The 14,710-nt window shown below is 34.5% G+C and overlaps 1 protein-coding gene across 4 annotated transcripts in view; it reads right to left on the reverse strand.

Moving 5' to 3' along the window:
• Window positions 1-14,710, reverse strand: part of LOC129920973 (acidic fibroblast growth factor intracellular-binding protein) — a 298,489-nt gene that overhangs the window by 119,501 nt on the left and 164,278 nt on the right. The gene's annotated exons all lie outside the window — the stretch shown is intronic.

The following is a 14,710-nucleotide window of genomic DNA, read 5'->3' on the forward strand; positions in this document are numbered from 1 at the left end:
AATGAAAAAACTATCGTTTAAGAAAACTATACAAATAAAAAAACTATTTGAATGAGAAAACTATGGTTTAAGAAAACTATTCGAATGAGAAAACTACCGTACAAAAAACTATTCGAATAAGAAAACTATCGTTTAAGAAGACTATTCGAATGAAAAAACTATCTTATAAAAGAACTATGTATACGAATTAAAAAACTATCGTTTATGAAAGCTATTCGAATGAGAAAACTTTCGAATAAAAAAACTAATTGAATGAGAAAACTATCGTCTAAGAAAACTATTCGAATGAGAAAACTATTGTATAAAAAACTATTCGAATCAGAAAACTACCGTATTAAAAAACTATTCGAATGAGAAAACTATCGTATAAAAAAACTATTTGAATGAAAAAACTATCGTTTAAGAAAACTATTCGAATAAAAAAACTACACTCTTGCTCAAATTTAACGCACATCATATTTATTTTACAGAAAAGTCCTACTATTACGTTATTTTCTCAAATAAGACAGGAGTGAGCTTAAATTGAAGGTATGGAGTAAAATTTTTGTGGGGAAAATTTGGAGAGGTATGCTGAAGTCTATTTGTCAACCCGCGAACCTTTTAGAGATGAGTCATAAATTTTCATGGAGTAAAATCTGCTTCTGTACGGAGTTAATGAGCTCTCCTAGACCTACTTTAAGTACCCAAAGATACTTGACTGATATCCTCGAACAGCATGCGGTTCCAATCACCCCTAGATTTGGTCCACAGTTCAGTCTGATGCACGATAATGACAATATCTTCAAGATTAAAATATGCCACCTTTGAATTGACGACGGATTTAAATTCAATAGAAAATATCTATTAAATGTTGAAAAAAATGAATTTGCCGACGAAATTCACCTCCAAGCATTCTTGATCAACAGATAACTGCAGTGAAAGAAAAGTTACATCAAAACCTTCAAAAGTTAATTCGTGGAATGAGCAGATGACTCCAAGGTGTCGTATGCGCTAGAGGAGATAATGCCAAGTATTGAATACAATTATTGGAAAGAACTGTCACGTGCTTCCATTTTTTTTAAATTTTTTTTCTTAAAAAAAATTTTATTTCAATATCAGTTTTCAGACCTTGGATTGTTAATTTGGTTAATTTTTTTTTTTTGGTTGATAATACCGTTGCAGTTAAGCATTTTTCTGACTTGCTTAACAATAAACAAACACAAAAAAATACAACAAATAATTTTAAAGCCATTTAAAATAAGATGCAGGGATATAACTAATGAAAAAAAAAGTGTGCGTTTATTTTGAGCAGGAGTTTATTTGAATGAAAAAACTATCGAATAAAGTAAAACTATCGTTTAAGAGGCCTCCGGACAAAACTTCGAACTCAGATTCGAAGATTCGTGTCTTCATAAAAATGAAATAGAAAAAACTCAGACCTAGGAAAATGTTTGAACTTCGAACGAAAATCGTTCGATTGTTAGGGATACAAGAAAAAAAGAAATAGAAAGAAGAAAAGAAGTAGATACGCATATGCGCAGAGCTCGCACAACCAGTTTTTTTTTTCGTTTGCACGATTTACTCTTGTGTGGAGAAGAAGAAGCGATGCACACACCAAAATGTGCTGTTTTTATTGTAACACTTCATACCGTCTGGGTACAGGAAATCAAGTGTATGTATTCGTTCTTTTGGAAAAAAGGATATATTATATATTTTGGTTTTGTAATGTGGAGCGCGAAGCACTATTTGTCAGGCTTTCGTCTTTTTTTTTGAGGTAAAGTTTTTAGAAATGTAGATTTCTTTTTTATGCACTAATTAGAACTAGGTAGTTTTTTTTTTCAACTTGATCTCGAAAACTCGAACTAGAACGCGTTTAGTTTTTGGAACTCGAATTCGCAATCAAAAAAATTCTATTGGCCTCCAGTTCTTGAAATATTACCGTTATAAAATGCAAACAAATTTTTTTTATAACGGTTATATTTCAAGAACGAAAGCTAATAGATTTTTTCTGATTGGGTATTCGAGTTAAGCGACTTAAAAACCTCTAGAAAAGTATATTTTGGTTCTTGTGGCAAAAATTTTATGACCAGGGACTAAACTTTAGATTAAATTTAGTTTCTCTTTGGCTTATTTACTATCTCGAGCAATAAAAGAGATATTATATTTAAACAGTTTTTGAAAGAAGAATATCTGTTCTTATAATCACCGATACAAATTTGTTTATAATGAATTAGCCCACAAAAAAACAGAAGCTCGAAAACAGCCAAAATGACGTTTTTTAGCATTTTATAACGGTAATATCTCAAAAACGGAGGCCAATAAAATTTCTGACTTCAGATTCGAGCTCAGCATATCAAAAACCTGTAAAATAGTATATCTTGGTTCTTGTGGCAAAAAAAAGTTCAATTTTGTTGACCAGTGAAAATAGTAACTGAATGGAAACTATTTTCAGTTTCTATTTTAGGTTAATTAATATATCCTTTTGATGTTCAAATCCGAACAAATCTCAAAAATCATTTCAGCCCATACTTTTTTGCATTCATTATGGTTACCATGTTACATAGTATACTTATAGAAGGTAATATACTGCGCATGTTGTTACTGTTGCACATACAAACAAAGAAAATAAAAAGTGAGGAGCTGTCAAATTGCATATCGTCGGTGAAACCAGAAAAGTGTGTAACTCCAAATTTTCTGAAAATTAGATTTGAATGCCATCTGTTAGACAAACCTAATATCTACCGTTCCTTAAACTCAGAATCCCCTTAAAGTTCATAGTTTTTATTTTATTAGCAAATTAGAAAATGAAAACTCATACAAATGCCTTCAAAACGATTTTGTTTTTTTGCTTTCCTATAAAATTTGCTAAAATGGAGTTACACAGTTTTCTGGTTTCACCGACGATATGCGAAAAATATTTTAAGTAAAACATAAAACATAAAAAGAGTTTCGATGTTGGATTTATTTTTTAGTAAAACTATTTAAGGTACATTCTAGATTAATTTTTAGTATGAATGAAATTTAATTTATTGCTAATAGCTAAGCAATAATCCAAAAACAAAATAAACCTAAAAATTAAGCGGTGAAAATAATAGCAGTGATTTTCTTTTTCTAGTAAATTTAAATAAAACAAAGGCACAAATAGTTCAAATAAACGGTATTTTACTTGGCAAAAGCTAGTACTGCTCCCTTGACCTTTATTTTGAATTAAAGCTTGACAAAAACCTTTTATGGGGCAGACAAGTCGCTGAGATCTGTGAGGAGTTTTAGCTCACCAAACCTGTTCAACAACGGTCCATAACTGCCGTTATGTTTGGGTTTTGCTTTATAAACTTCTTCTTTTATATCCTCGCAATGATTCTAGAAAAGATCGAGGTCCAAAGACAGCAGTCCACTCCATAAGCTAAATCTTAATGTTTTGAAACCATTGTTTGGCTGCTCTCCTGAAGTATTTTGGGTAATTATCTTGTTGGAAGACCCATTTAAGCGGTATTTTGAAGTCGACGTATAGCAGCATACTGTTTGAGAAGATATCCAGGTACTACTGCTGGTTTATTTTAGTTTTAATCTAATATAATAGACCAAGTCCGTAGTAGGACAAGTTCCCCCTTTAACCGTTTAGAAGATAATCGTATTCAAATCGCAATGCATACTTGTCATAAGAAAACTATTGAAATCAGTGGGCATTGGTTTTGATACGAATATCTTCTTAACGGTTAAAGCAATTAATTTGCTGCCAAGGAACTTTTTATAGAACGTTTAAGTCCCTACAAGAAAACATCTTGCTAATTTGAAAATATTGAATTTTCAGTGAATTAGAAAATTTTGAAATTGAAAATTGAGTTTTTAATTTTTTTCTCGATTTAAATCGTGAATAACTTCTTTAGAACTCAATTTAGGGAAAATTACTAGAAGGCCTTTTTTGTAGAGAATTAAATTTCTTATAAGAATCTGTCGTGGTTTTATTTTTCTATTCACTTATTTGCTCATCACAAAATTCCAAAATGAAACAGTCAAATTGAAAAAACACTTCGATTTAAAAAGCTTAATTACTCGAATACGGCTCGTCTGACGAAAATTTTCAATTTGATCTTTTTGTAGGAAATTTAATTTTATATAAGAAAAAATGAACAGAAATTTTTTTTACTTTGATCGTCTAGCAGTTCTGTTGTAAAACATCATATCATGTATAAAAATAAAAAACACCGATGATAGACCTCTTAAAATTTTTTTTAACGGCTCAAATTTTCACCATATTTTTTTTTCATCATCCTGAACAAGATTTTTGAAGTAACTTTCAAAAAAAAAATATTTTATTTTTTTGGCCCAGTCTAATATACATACACACTAGGGTGGGTTAAAAAAATCGAAAATTTTTTTTTTGATTTGGTAGTCCAAAAAATCGATTGCTAGTCCCCTCTAGAATATACACACCAAATATGAGCTCTTTATATTAATGGGAAGGTCCTCCGCTTTGCAATTTTCCATTTTTACATCAAGCTTCTACTAACATAAAATAATTTTTTTATTAATTGACTTTTTAGCAAATTTCTTTTCATATTCTTGAAGGAAATTGAACGCTCTACAAAAAAGGCCTTATACACTTTTTTCGTTTATCTAACCGTTGAATAGATATTTGAGGTCCAAAAATCGAGAAAATCTTTAAAAATTCGTTTTTTGTTCTTAATTTTGTAACAAATTGAAAAATTATAATGATCAAACGCGCAAGACATATTCTTGCTGGAAATTGATTGCTCCGCAAAAAAGGTATTGTTAACTTTTTTCATTAATCTAACCATTCTTAAGATATTCGAGGTCAAAGTTAAAAAAAAATATAAAAACATTTTATATATACAGGGTGTCCCACAGTCACCGCCCCAAACGAAAACCATGGATTCCTGAGGTCATTTTAAGTCGAAAAACTTAAGAGGTAATTTTCTCGTTTTCGTCCCGTTTTCGAGTTACCACGGTTTTTATGATTTTTGTTCTCTTTTCCCTAATCTAGCTTTATCTTTGCCAAACTACGTTTGATTTGAAAAATTTTTTTTACAACCAATCAAGAATTTATTACAGTTTTAGTTTGTCTCAAAACTTTTTTTTCTGCGGACAACCGTTTCTCCACAATTTGGCATCAAACACAATTTTCTTCGTTTTTTAAGTTGTTTTTTACACTTTCATATCATTTAAGTCAAAAAAACACGTTAATGAGTATTAATTTTTTGTACTTTTTATTAAAGCCCAGTTTATTTTCATAAAAAAAATAAGTTTTATTTCATAAAAAAGGCTACTGAAAGTAATTAAAAAAAAATAAACAAACTGAGTGAATTAAAAAAAAAAATATTTTTTAAATAAAAAATTAATTTAAATGAATTAAAAACTTTTTCTGAGCTATTGTGGTTAAGAAAAGAACAAATAAATAAAGCTCAGAAAAAGTTTTAATTCATTTAAATAAATTTTGTATTTAAAAATTATTTTTTTTTTAATTCACTCAGTTTGTTTATTTTTTTTAATTAATTTCAGTAGCCTTTTTTATGAAATAAAACTTATTTTTTTTTATGAAAATAAACTGGGCTTTAATAAAAAGCACAAAAAATTAATACTCATTAACGTGTTTTTTTGACTTAAATGATATGAAAGTGTAAAAAACAACTTAAAAAACGAAGAAAATTGTGTTTGATGCCAAATTGTGGAGAAACGGCTGTCCGCAGAAAAAAAAGTTTTGAGACAAACTAAAACTGTAATAAATTCTTGATTGGTTGTAAAAAAAATTTTTCAAATCAAACGTAGTTTGGCAAAGATAAAGCTAGATAAGGGAAAAGAGAACAAAAATCATAAAAACCGTTATAACTCGAAAACGGGACGAAAACGAGAAAATTACCTCTTAAGTTTTTCGACTTAAAATGACCTCAGGAATCCATGGTTTTCGTTTGGGGCGGTGACTGTGGGACACCCTGTATATGTAAAAATGGAAAATTGCAAAGCGGAGGACCTTCCCATTAATATAAAGAGCTCATATTTGGTGTGTATATTCTAGAGGAGTCTAGCAATCGATTTTTCGGAGTACCAAATCAAAAAAAAAGAATTTCGATTTTTTTGACCCACGCTAATACACACATTTATATTATATGTAACTACGCAAACGTGAATACTATATACCTACCTAGCTAGACAATAATTTCAAACATGAACCACCAAAAAGTCAACAAGAACATGAAAAACTTTTCTTCTTCAATCCTTTACATAGGATACTGTAAAGTACATTATACAAACAAAGCACCCACATAGCACATCCTCTACCTACTTTTCCGCTGAGCAATTCTAATTAGGTCTGTTTGGGTTCTTTTTGGACAAAAATATGAAACCTGTCAAATTTTAAGGAGTGGGGATGATATCCTCTCAGAGAAAGAAAAATTGTGTAAAAGTACCCAAACGCTTTTAGCACAAAATTTTCTGCTACTTTTTCCACAACAACAAAAATGTAAACAACAACACCAATTGAAACAAAAAATAAGGAAACGAAAAAAATCAAAACTTTTTGTATTGTTTTTCAAACACTTTTTTTTTATTTAATTTTTCATAAAATATTTATAAAATGAAGCACTACATTTGACAGATTTCAGATTTTTGTCCGAAGAAATTTTTTGGGCAGAAATTCGCACGAAGGGGAAATTTTTTTCTCTCTCGCGGCCATCTTTTTTTAGAAAAAATGCACAATTTCAGAGTACCCAAGCAGGAATTGGGCTGAAAATGTTGAAAAAAGTTGAAATATTTCTGTTTTAGGCAGTACCCAAACAGACCTATTATTGCAACATAATTCTCTGATGCACAAACAACTCAAATGACAATCACAACAACAACATGAAAACAAGTTCTCTTTTTTATTTCAAAATAAATAGGTACCTGCACACTACAATATTCCAAACACACTTCAATATTACAAAGCAGTTTTCGTCCACAAACACCATATCCATATAAAACAAAGGCACAAATAGTTCAAATAAACGGTATTTTACTTGGCAAAAGCTAGTATTGCTCCCTTGACCTTTATTTTGAATTAAAGCTTGGCAAAAACCTTTTATGGGGCAGACAAGTCGCTGAGATCTGTGAGGAGTTTTAGCTCACCAAACCTGTTCAACAACGGTCCATAACTGCCGTTATGTTTGGGTTTTGCTTTATAAACTTCTTCTTTTATATCCTCGCAATGATTCTAGAAAAGATCGAGGTCCAAAGACTAAGCAGTCCACTCCATAAGCTAAATCTTAATGTTTTGAAACCATTGTTTGGCTGCTCTCCTGAAGTATTTTGGGTTATTATCTTGTTGGAAGACCCATTTAAGCGGTATTTTGAAGTCGACGTATAGCAGCATACTGTTTTAGAAGATATCCAGGTACTACTGCTGGTTTATTTTAGTTTTAATCTAATATAATAGACCAAGTCCGTAGTAGGACAAGTTCCCCCAAACCATTGTACTGGATCCTCCGTGTTTAATAGTTTTTCTGCTATACCTAGGGTTATATTTCGTGTTTGGTAGTACTACCGAGACCCTTTGCCACCATGCGGAATCAATTTGCTCTCATCAGTCCAGTGAATATTCCAGGGTCCAGTATAAGAATTTGGAGAAACTTGTCCTACTACGGACTTGGTCTATTATATTAGATTAAAACTAAAATAAACCAGCAGTAGTACCTGGATATCTTCTAAAACAGTATGCTGCTATACGTCGACTGGGTCTTCCAACAAGATAATAACCCAAAATACTTCAGGAGAGCAGCCAAACAATGGTTTCAAAACATTAAGCTTTTCCATCTGTCCTACTTCACAGGTCTCTTTCCGAGTGGATGGAGAACAGCATTTGTCCAGCCTGTCCCTAAAAAAGGCGAATCTTCTTCACCCTCTAACTATCGTCCGATTGCACTTACGTCCCTTCTTTCCAAGGTCATGGAAACGCTGATTAATTTCCAGCTTAAGAAATATCTTGAAGAACGGAAGCTTCTTAATGACCGGCAGTAGGGCTTTCGTAGCAATAGATCCACTGGTGATTTGATGGTTTATCTCACCGATCAGTGGAACAAATCTTTACATCGTTTTGGAGAAAGTAAGATTGTTGCGCTTGATATTTCAAAGGCATTTGATAGAGTTTGGCATCAAGCTCTCTTATCGAAAATGCTTGCATTCGGTATTGATGAATCTCTTCTTCGTTGGATTAGAAATTACCTTTCGAACCGTTCAATTCAAGTCGTTTTGGATGGATTCAAGTCTGAAACCCATAATATAAACGCTGGTGTGCCCCAGGGCTCCGTTTTGTCTGCGACTCTCTTTCTCATTTTCATTAATGATTTGCTCTCTGAAACTTCTAATCCATTAAATTGTTTCGCAGATGATAGTACCCTCAGCTTTTCATATTCGTTTGTAGATTCACACCCATGTCCTTCGGATGTGGAACTCCAACGACAAAATATGATAAGCTCATTAAATTCTGATCTCGAATGCATTGTCCAATGGGGAATAAGAAACCGCGTAGAATTTAATGCTTCTAAAACACAATGCTGCTTACTATCTTTAAAACGAAACCTTCCCCCTTTGCCACTATCCATGAGTGGTACTTGCATCGAGGAAACTGATCAGCTTTCGATTCTAGGTATGTCCATTACAAACCACCTTTTGTGGAATGAGCACATATTCGATGTAGCCAAAAACTCTGCGAAATGCTTAGGTTTCCTCCGAAGATGTAAGAAATATTTCACCCCTTCTGATCTGGCTATAATCTATAAAGCATATATTCGTCCAAAGCTCGAGTATAATTCCCATATCTGGGCAGGTGCTCCTAAGACCCACTTGAGTTATTTGGATAGAATTCAAAACAGAGCTTTTAAAATGATAGGTGATAGGTCCATTACTGATACAATCCCACCTCTTGAGCACCGCCGGAATGTATCATGCCTGTCCTTATTTTATAGGTACTTTTTTCTAATGAAATAGCTAGCTGCATTCCTCCCCTTAAACAATTCAACCGTAATACTCGTACTTCAAGGAATGCCCATCAGTTTACACTTGAGCCCAACTTCGGACGTACCGTCAAATACAGAGATTCTTTCTTTAGTCGTACTACTAGAATGTGGAATGCATTACCCGCCTCTGTTTTTCCCTCCCATTTTAATGTTCAGAACTTTAAAACCAATGTGCATCGGTATCTCCTTTTACATCCCTTCCTCTTTTCCTAAAGCTCGTACTGTGTATATATACATAATAAGGGTACCCAAAACCCCTTTAGTGCGCGCTCATTATAAAAAAAAAAAAAAAAAAAAAAAAAAAATTAAGATTTAGCTTATGGAGTGGACTGCTATGCATCACTGCACTTTCCCTGCACGAGATACAGACTTGTGCCCATACTAAAAAACAATACACTCATCGAGACCTTTCATTTGATGTATGTCACAATGTGTTACACCGATGGGCCACGTCCCATATAGACCGGGCGGCGGCTGCAGAAACGCTCAACTCATCGAGCTAAAGAAAAATTCACTTTTGTAGTAAAAGATGACTCTGAGTAACTTCGAAAACCAGAGGTCTTCCCGTCCGCATCCTGGCAGGATTGGCGTAGCAGGGTGAAATCGGGTGCATTTTTTAGGCACCCTTCAACTCATCGAGCTAAAGAAAAAAATTGCCATGGTGGTCTTAGACTCAATTAGTGTATCAAAAAACCACAGGTCTTCCTTTCGGTAACCTGGCAGGAGTGGCGGTAGGGCGCATCAAAGTGGTCGATTTTTAGGGCCCTCCTAACTCATCGAGCTAAAAGATGAAATTGGTGTCAAATGAAAGGTAGCAATGTCTTCTTTAATAATTCAGAGGTCTTCCTGGCCAAATCTTGGCAGTTTTTGCACGCGAACAGCTTTAAGGTTGGAAACGATGAAAATGAGTTTTTTGTTAAAGTCTTGTTTTTTGGTATGTAGACCGATGATTTAAGAAATTGTTTTGTTACCAAATCAAAGATAACAACATGAATTTACTAAATCCATAAAAAAAATTAGGAATAGATTAAAAATTTCTAAAAATAGACCATTAGAATGTCAAAAAATACCTATATTTCTAAGCAATTAATCAAAAAGTATGCTCTGCATTTGTATAGTCATCGAACTTAAGTTAAAAAAAGATGCCAAATCGAAGGTTAGAATGTCAACTTTTATATTTCAGAGGTCTTCCAAGTCAAAGCTTGGAAATTTGGTCACTTAGACCATTTTAAGACCCGATACTACTAACCTGATTTGATTTTTTTTTTCTGTGTTGACCGACTGTGGACCCTGGACTTGTCGAGCTAAGGGATGAAATTGGTAAAAAACGAAAGGATGGAGCTTCTTCTTATATAATTCAGAGGTCTGCCAAACCAAAAATTGGTAGTTTGGCCACGCAGTCTATATTAAGGTATACTCGATTTTCTTTCTTTTTTTGTGTTGCCCTTTTGTGCACGCGTCGAACCATCGAGATAGTTAAAAGACGAAATTGGTACCAAACGAAAGGTAAGAATGTCCTCTTTTCTAATTCAGAGGTCTTCCAAGCCAAAACTTGGCAGTTTGGTCATACTTGCAATTATAAGGTTGCAACATTTTTTTTTCTCTTTTTTTTCTATATTGACGCGGTTGGGCGCGCGTCGAATCATTTAGTTAGTTAAAAGACGAAATTGGTGCCAAACGAAAGATAACAACGTCCTCTTTCGGGATTCAGAGGTCTTCCAAGCCAAAACTTGGCAGTTTGGTCATAATTGCAATTATAAGGTTGCAACATTTTTTTTTCTCTTTTTTTTTCTATGTTGACGCGGTTGGGCGCGCGTCGAATCATTTAGTTAGTTAAAAGACGAAATTGGTGCCAAACGAAAGATAACAACGTCCTCTTTCGGGATTCAGAGGTCTTCCAAGCCAAAACTTGGCAGTTTGGTCATACTTGCAATTATAAGGTTGCAACATTTTTTTTTCTCTTTTTTTTTCTATGTTGACGCGGTTGGGCGCGCGTCGAACCATTGAGTTAGTTAAAAGACGAAATTGGTGCCAAACGATAGATAAAAACGTCCTCTTTCGGGATTCAGAGGTCTTCCAAGCCAAAACTTGGCAGTTTGGTCATACTTGCAATTATAAGGTTGCAACATTTTTTTTTCCCTTTTTTTTTCTATGTTGACGCGGTTGGGCGCGCGTCGAACCATTGAGTTAGTTAAAAGACGAAATTGGTGCCAAACGAAAGATAAAAACGTCCTCTTTCGGGATTCAGAGGTCTTTCAAGCCAAAACTTGGCAGTTTGGTCATACTTGCAATTATAAGGTTGCAACATTTTTTTTTCTCTTTTTTTTCTATATTGACGCGGTTGGGCGCGCGTCGAATCATTTAGTTAGTTAAAAGACGAAATTGGTGCCAAACGAAAGATAACAACGTCCTCTTTCGGGATTCAGAGGTCTTCCAAGCCAAAACTTGGCAGTTTGGTCATAATTGCAATTATAAGGTTGCAACATTTTTTTTTCTCTTTTTTTTTCTATGTTGACGCGGTTGGGCGCGCGTCGAATCATTTAGTTAGTTAAAAGACGAAATTGGTGCCAAACGAAAGATAACAACGTCCTCTTTCGTGATTCAGAGGTCTTCCAAGCCAAAACTTGGCAGTTTGGTCATAATTGCAATTATAAGGTTGCAACATTTTTTTTTCTCTTTTTTTTTCTATGTTGACGCGGTTGGGCGCGCGTCGAATCATTTAGTTAGTTAAAAGACGAAATTGGTGCCAAACAAAAGCTAAGAACGTCCTCTTTCGTGATTCAGAGGTCTTCCAAGCCAAAACTTGGCAGTTTGGTCATACTTGCAATTATAAGGTTGCAACATTTTTTTTTCCCTTTTTTTTTTCTATGTTGACGCGGTTGGGCGCGCGTCGAACCATTGAGTTAGTTAAAAGACGAAATTGGTGCCAAACGAAAGATAAAAACGTCCTCTTTCGGGATTCAGAGGTCTTTCAAGCCAAAACTTGGCAGTTTGGTCATACTTGCAATTATAAGGTTGCAACATTTTTTCTTCTCTTTTTTTTTTCTATGTTGACGCGGTTGGGAACGCCTCGAACCATCGAGATAGTTTAAAGACCAAAGTGGTTCCAAACAAAGGGTTGGAATGTTTTCTTACATAGAAAAGAGGTCTTCCAAGCCAAATATTGGCAGTTTCTTTACGCAGAATATTTTAAGTTGACAACCTATTATTATCGCGATTTGGCTTGATTTTTCTGTGTTGACCGACAGGTGGACCCCATTTTATTTTCTCTTTTTACTGCCTGTGTTGAACGCTTTGGTTCGAGGGCATTAACACGAGTTAAACCAGCCACCCTAATAGAAGAAGAAGAAAATAATTGTGAGGATAGTTTATCTGATTCTTCAGAAGAATCTGATAAATTTTTGAAAGTCCCTTTACAGTTTTTTAATCTATAAGAAAATATTTGTTTCCTTTAGCTCAATGGTTTCACGGGCCCCACACCACAAGCGTTCAACACAGTCAGTTAAAGAGTAAATAAAATGGGGTCCACCGCGATAATAATAGGTTGTCAACTTAAAATATTCTGCGTAAAGAAACTGCCAATATTTGGCTTGGAAGACCTCTTTTCTATGTAAGAAAACATTCCAACCCTTTGTTTGGAACCACTTTGGTCTTTAAACTATCTCGATGGTTCGACGCGTTCCCAACCGCGTCAACATAGAAAAAAAAGAGAAAAAAAAATGTTGCAACCTTATAATTGCAAGTATGACCAAACTGCCAAGTTTTGGCTTGGAAGACCTCTGAATCCCGAAAGAGGACGTTTTTATCTATCGTTTGGCACCAATTTCGTCTTTTAACTAACTCAATGGTTCGACGCGCGCCCAACCGCGTCAACATAGAAAAAAAAAGAGAAAAAAAAATGTTGCAACCTTATAATTGCAAGTATGACCAAACTGCCAAGTTTTGGCTTGGAAGACCTCTGAATCCCGAAAGAGGACGTTGTTATCTTTCGTTTGGCACCAATTTCGTCTTTTAACTAACTCAATGGTTCGACGCGCGCCCAACCGCGTCAACATAGAAAAAAAAAGGGAAAAAAAAATGTTGCAACCTTATAATTGCAAGTATGACCAAACTGCCAAGTTTTGGCTTGGAAGACCTCTGAATCCCGAAAGAGGACGTTTTTATCTTTCGTTTGGCACCAATTTCGTCTTTTAACTAACTCAATGGTTCGACGCGCGCCCAACCGCGTCAACATAGAAAAAAAAGGGAAAAAAAAATGTTGCAACCTTATAATTGCAAGTATGACCAAACTGCCAAGTTTTGGCTTGGAAGACCTCTGAATCCCGAAAGAGGACGTTTTTATCTATCGTTTGGCACCAATTTCGTCTTTTAACTAGCTCAATGGTTCGACGCGCGCCCAACCGCGTCAACATAGAAAAAAAAAGAGAAAAAAAAATGTTGCAACCTTATAATTGCAAGTATGACCAAACTGCCAAGTTTTGGCTTGGAAGACCTCTGAATCCCGAAAGAGGACGTTGTTATCTTTCGTTTGGCACCAATTTCGTCTTTTAACTAACTAAATGATTCGACGCGCGCCCAACCGCGTCAACATAGAAAAAAAAAGAGAAAAAAAAATGTTGCAACCTTATAATTGCAATTATGACCAAACTGCCAAGTTTTGGCTTGGAAGACCTCTGAATCCCGAAAGAGGACGTTGTTATCTTTCGTTTGGCACCAATTTCGTCTTTTAACTAACTAAATGATTCGACGCGCGCCCAACCGCGTCAATATAGAAAAAAAAGAGAAAAAAAAATGTTGCAACCTTATAATTGCAAGTATGACCAAACTGCCAAGTTTTGGCTTGGAAGACCTCTGAATTAGAAAAGAGGACATTCTTACCTTTCGTTTGGTACCAATTTCGTCTTTTAACTATCTCGATGGTTCGACGCATGCACAAAAGGGCAACACAAAAAAAGAAAGAAAATCGAGTATACCTTAATATAGACTGCGTGGCCAAACTACCAATTTTTGGTTTGGCAGACCTCTGAATTATATAAGAAGAAGCTCCATCCTTTCGTTTTTTACCAATTTCATCCCTTAGCTCGACAAGTCCAGGGTCCACAGTCGGTCAACACAGAAAAAAAAAATCAAATCAGGTTAGTAGTATCGGGTCTTAAAATGGTCTAAGTGACCAAATTTCCAAGCTTTGACTTGGAAGACCTCTGAAATATAAAAGTTGACATTCTAACCTTCGATTTGGCATCTTTTTTTAACTTAAGTTCGATGACTATACAAATGCAGAGCATACTTTTTGATTAATTGCTTAGAAATATAGGTATTTTTTGACATTCTAATGGTCTATTTTTAGAAATTTTTAATCTATTCCTAATTTTTTTTATGGATTTAGTAAATTCATGTTGTTATCTTTGATTTGGTAACAAAACAATTTCTTAAATCATCGGTCTACATACCAAAAAACAAGACTTTAACAAAAAACTCATTTTCATCGTTTCCAACCTTAAAGCTGTTCGCGTGCAAAAACTGCCAAGATTTGGCCAGGAAGACCTCTGAATTATTAAAGAAGACATTGCTACCTTTCATTTGACACCAATTTCATCTTTTAGCTCGATGAGTTAGGAGGGCCCTAAAAATCGACCACTTTGATGCGCCCTACCGCCACTCCTGCCAGGTTACCGAAAGGAAGACCTGTGGTTTTTTGATACACTAATTGAGTCTAAGACCAC

This window comes from Episyrphus balteatus, chromosome 1, assembly GCF_945859705.1.
Source record: "Episyrphus balteatus chromosome 1, idEpiBalt1.1, whole genome shotgun sequence".
Lineage (NCBI taxonomy): Eukaryota > Metazoa > Arthropoda > Insecta > Diptera > Syrphidae > Episyrphus > Episyrphus balteatus.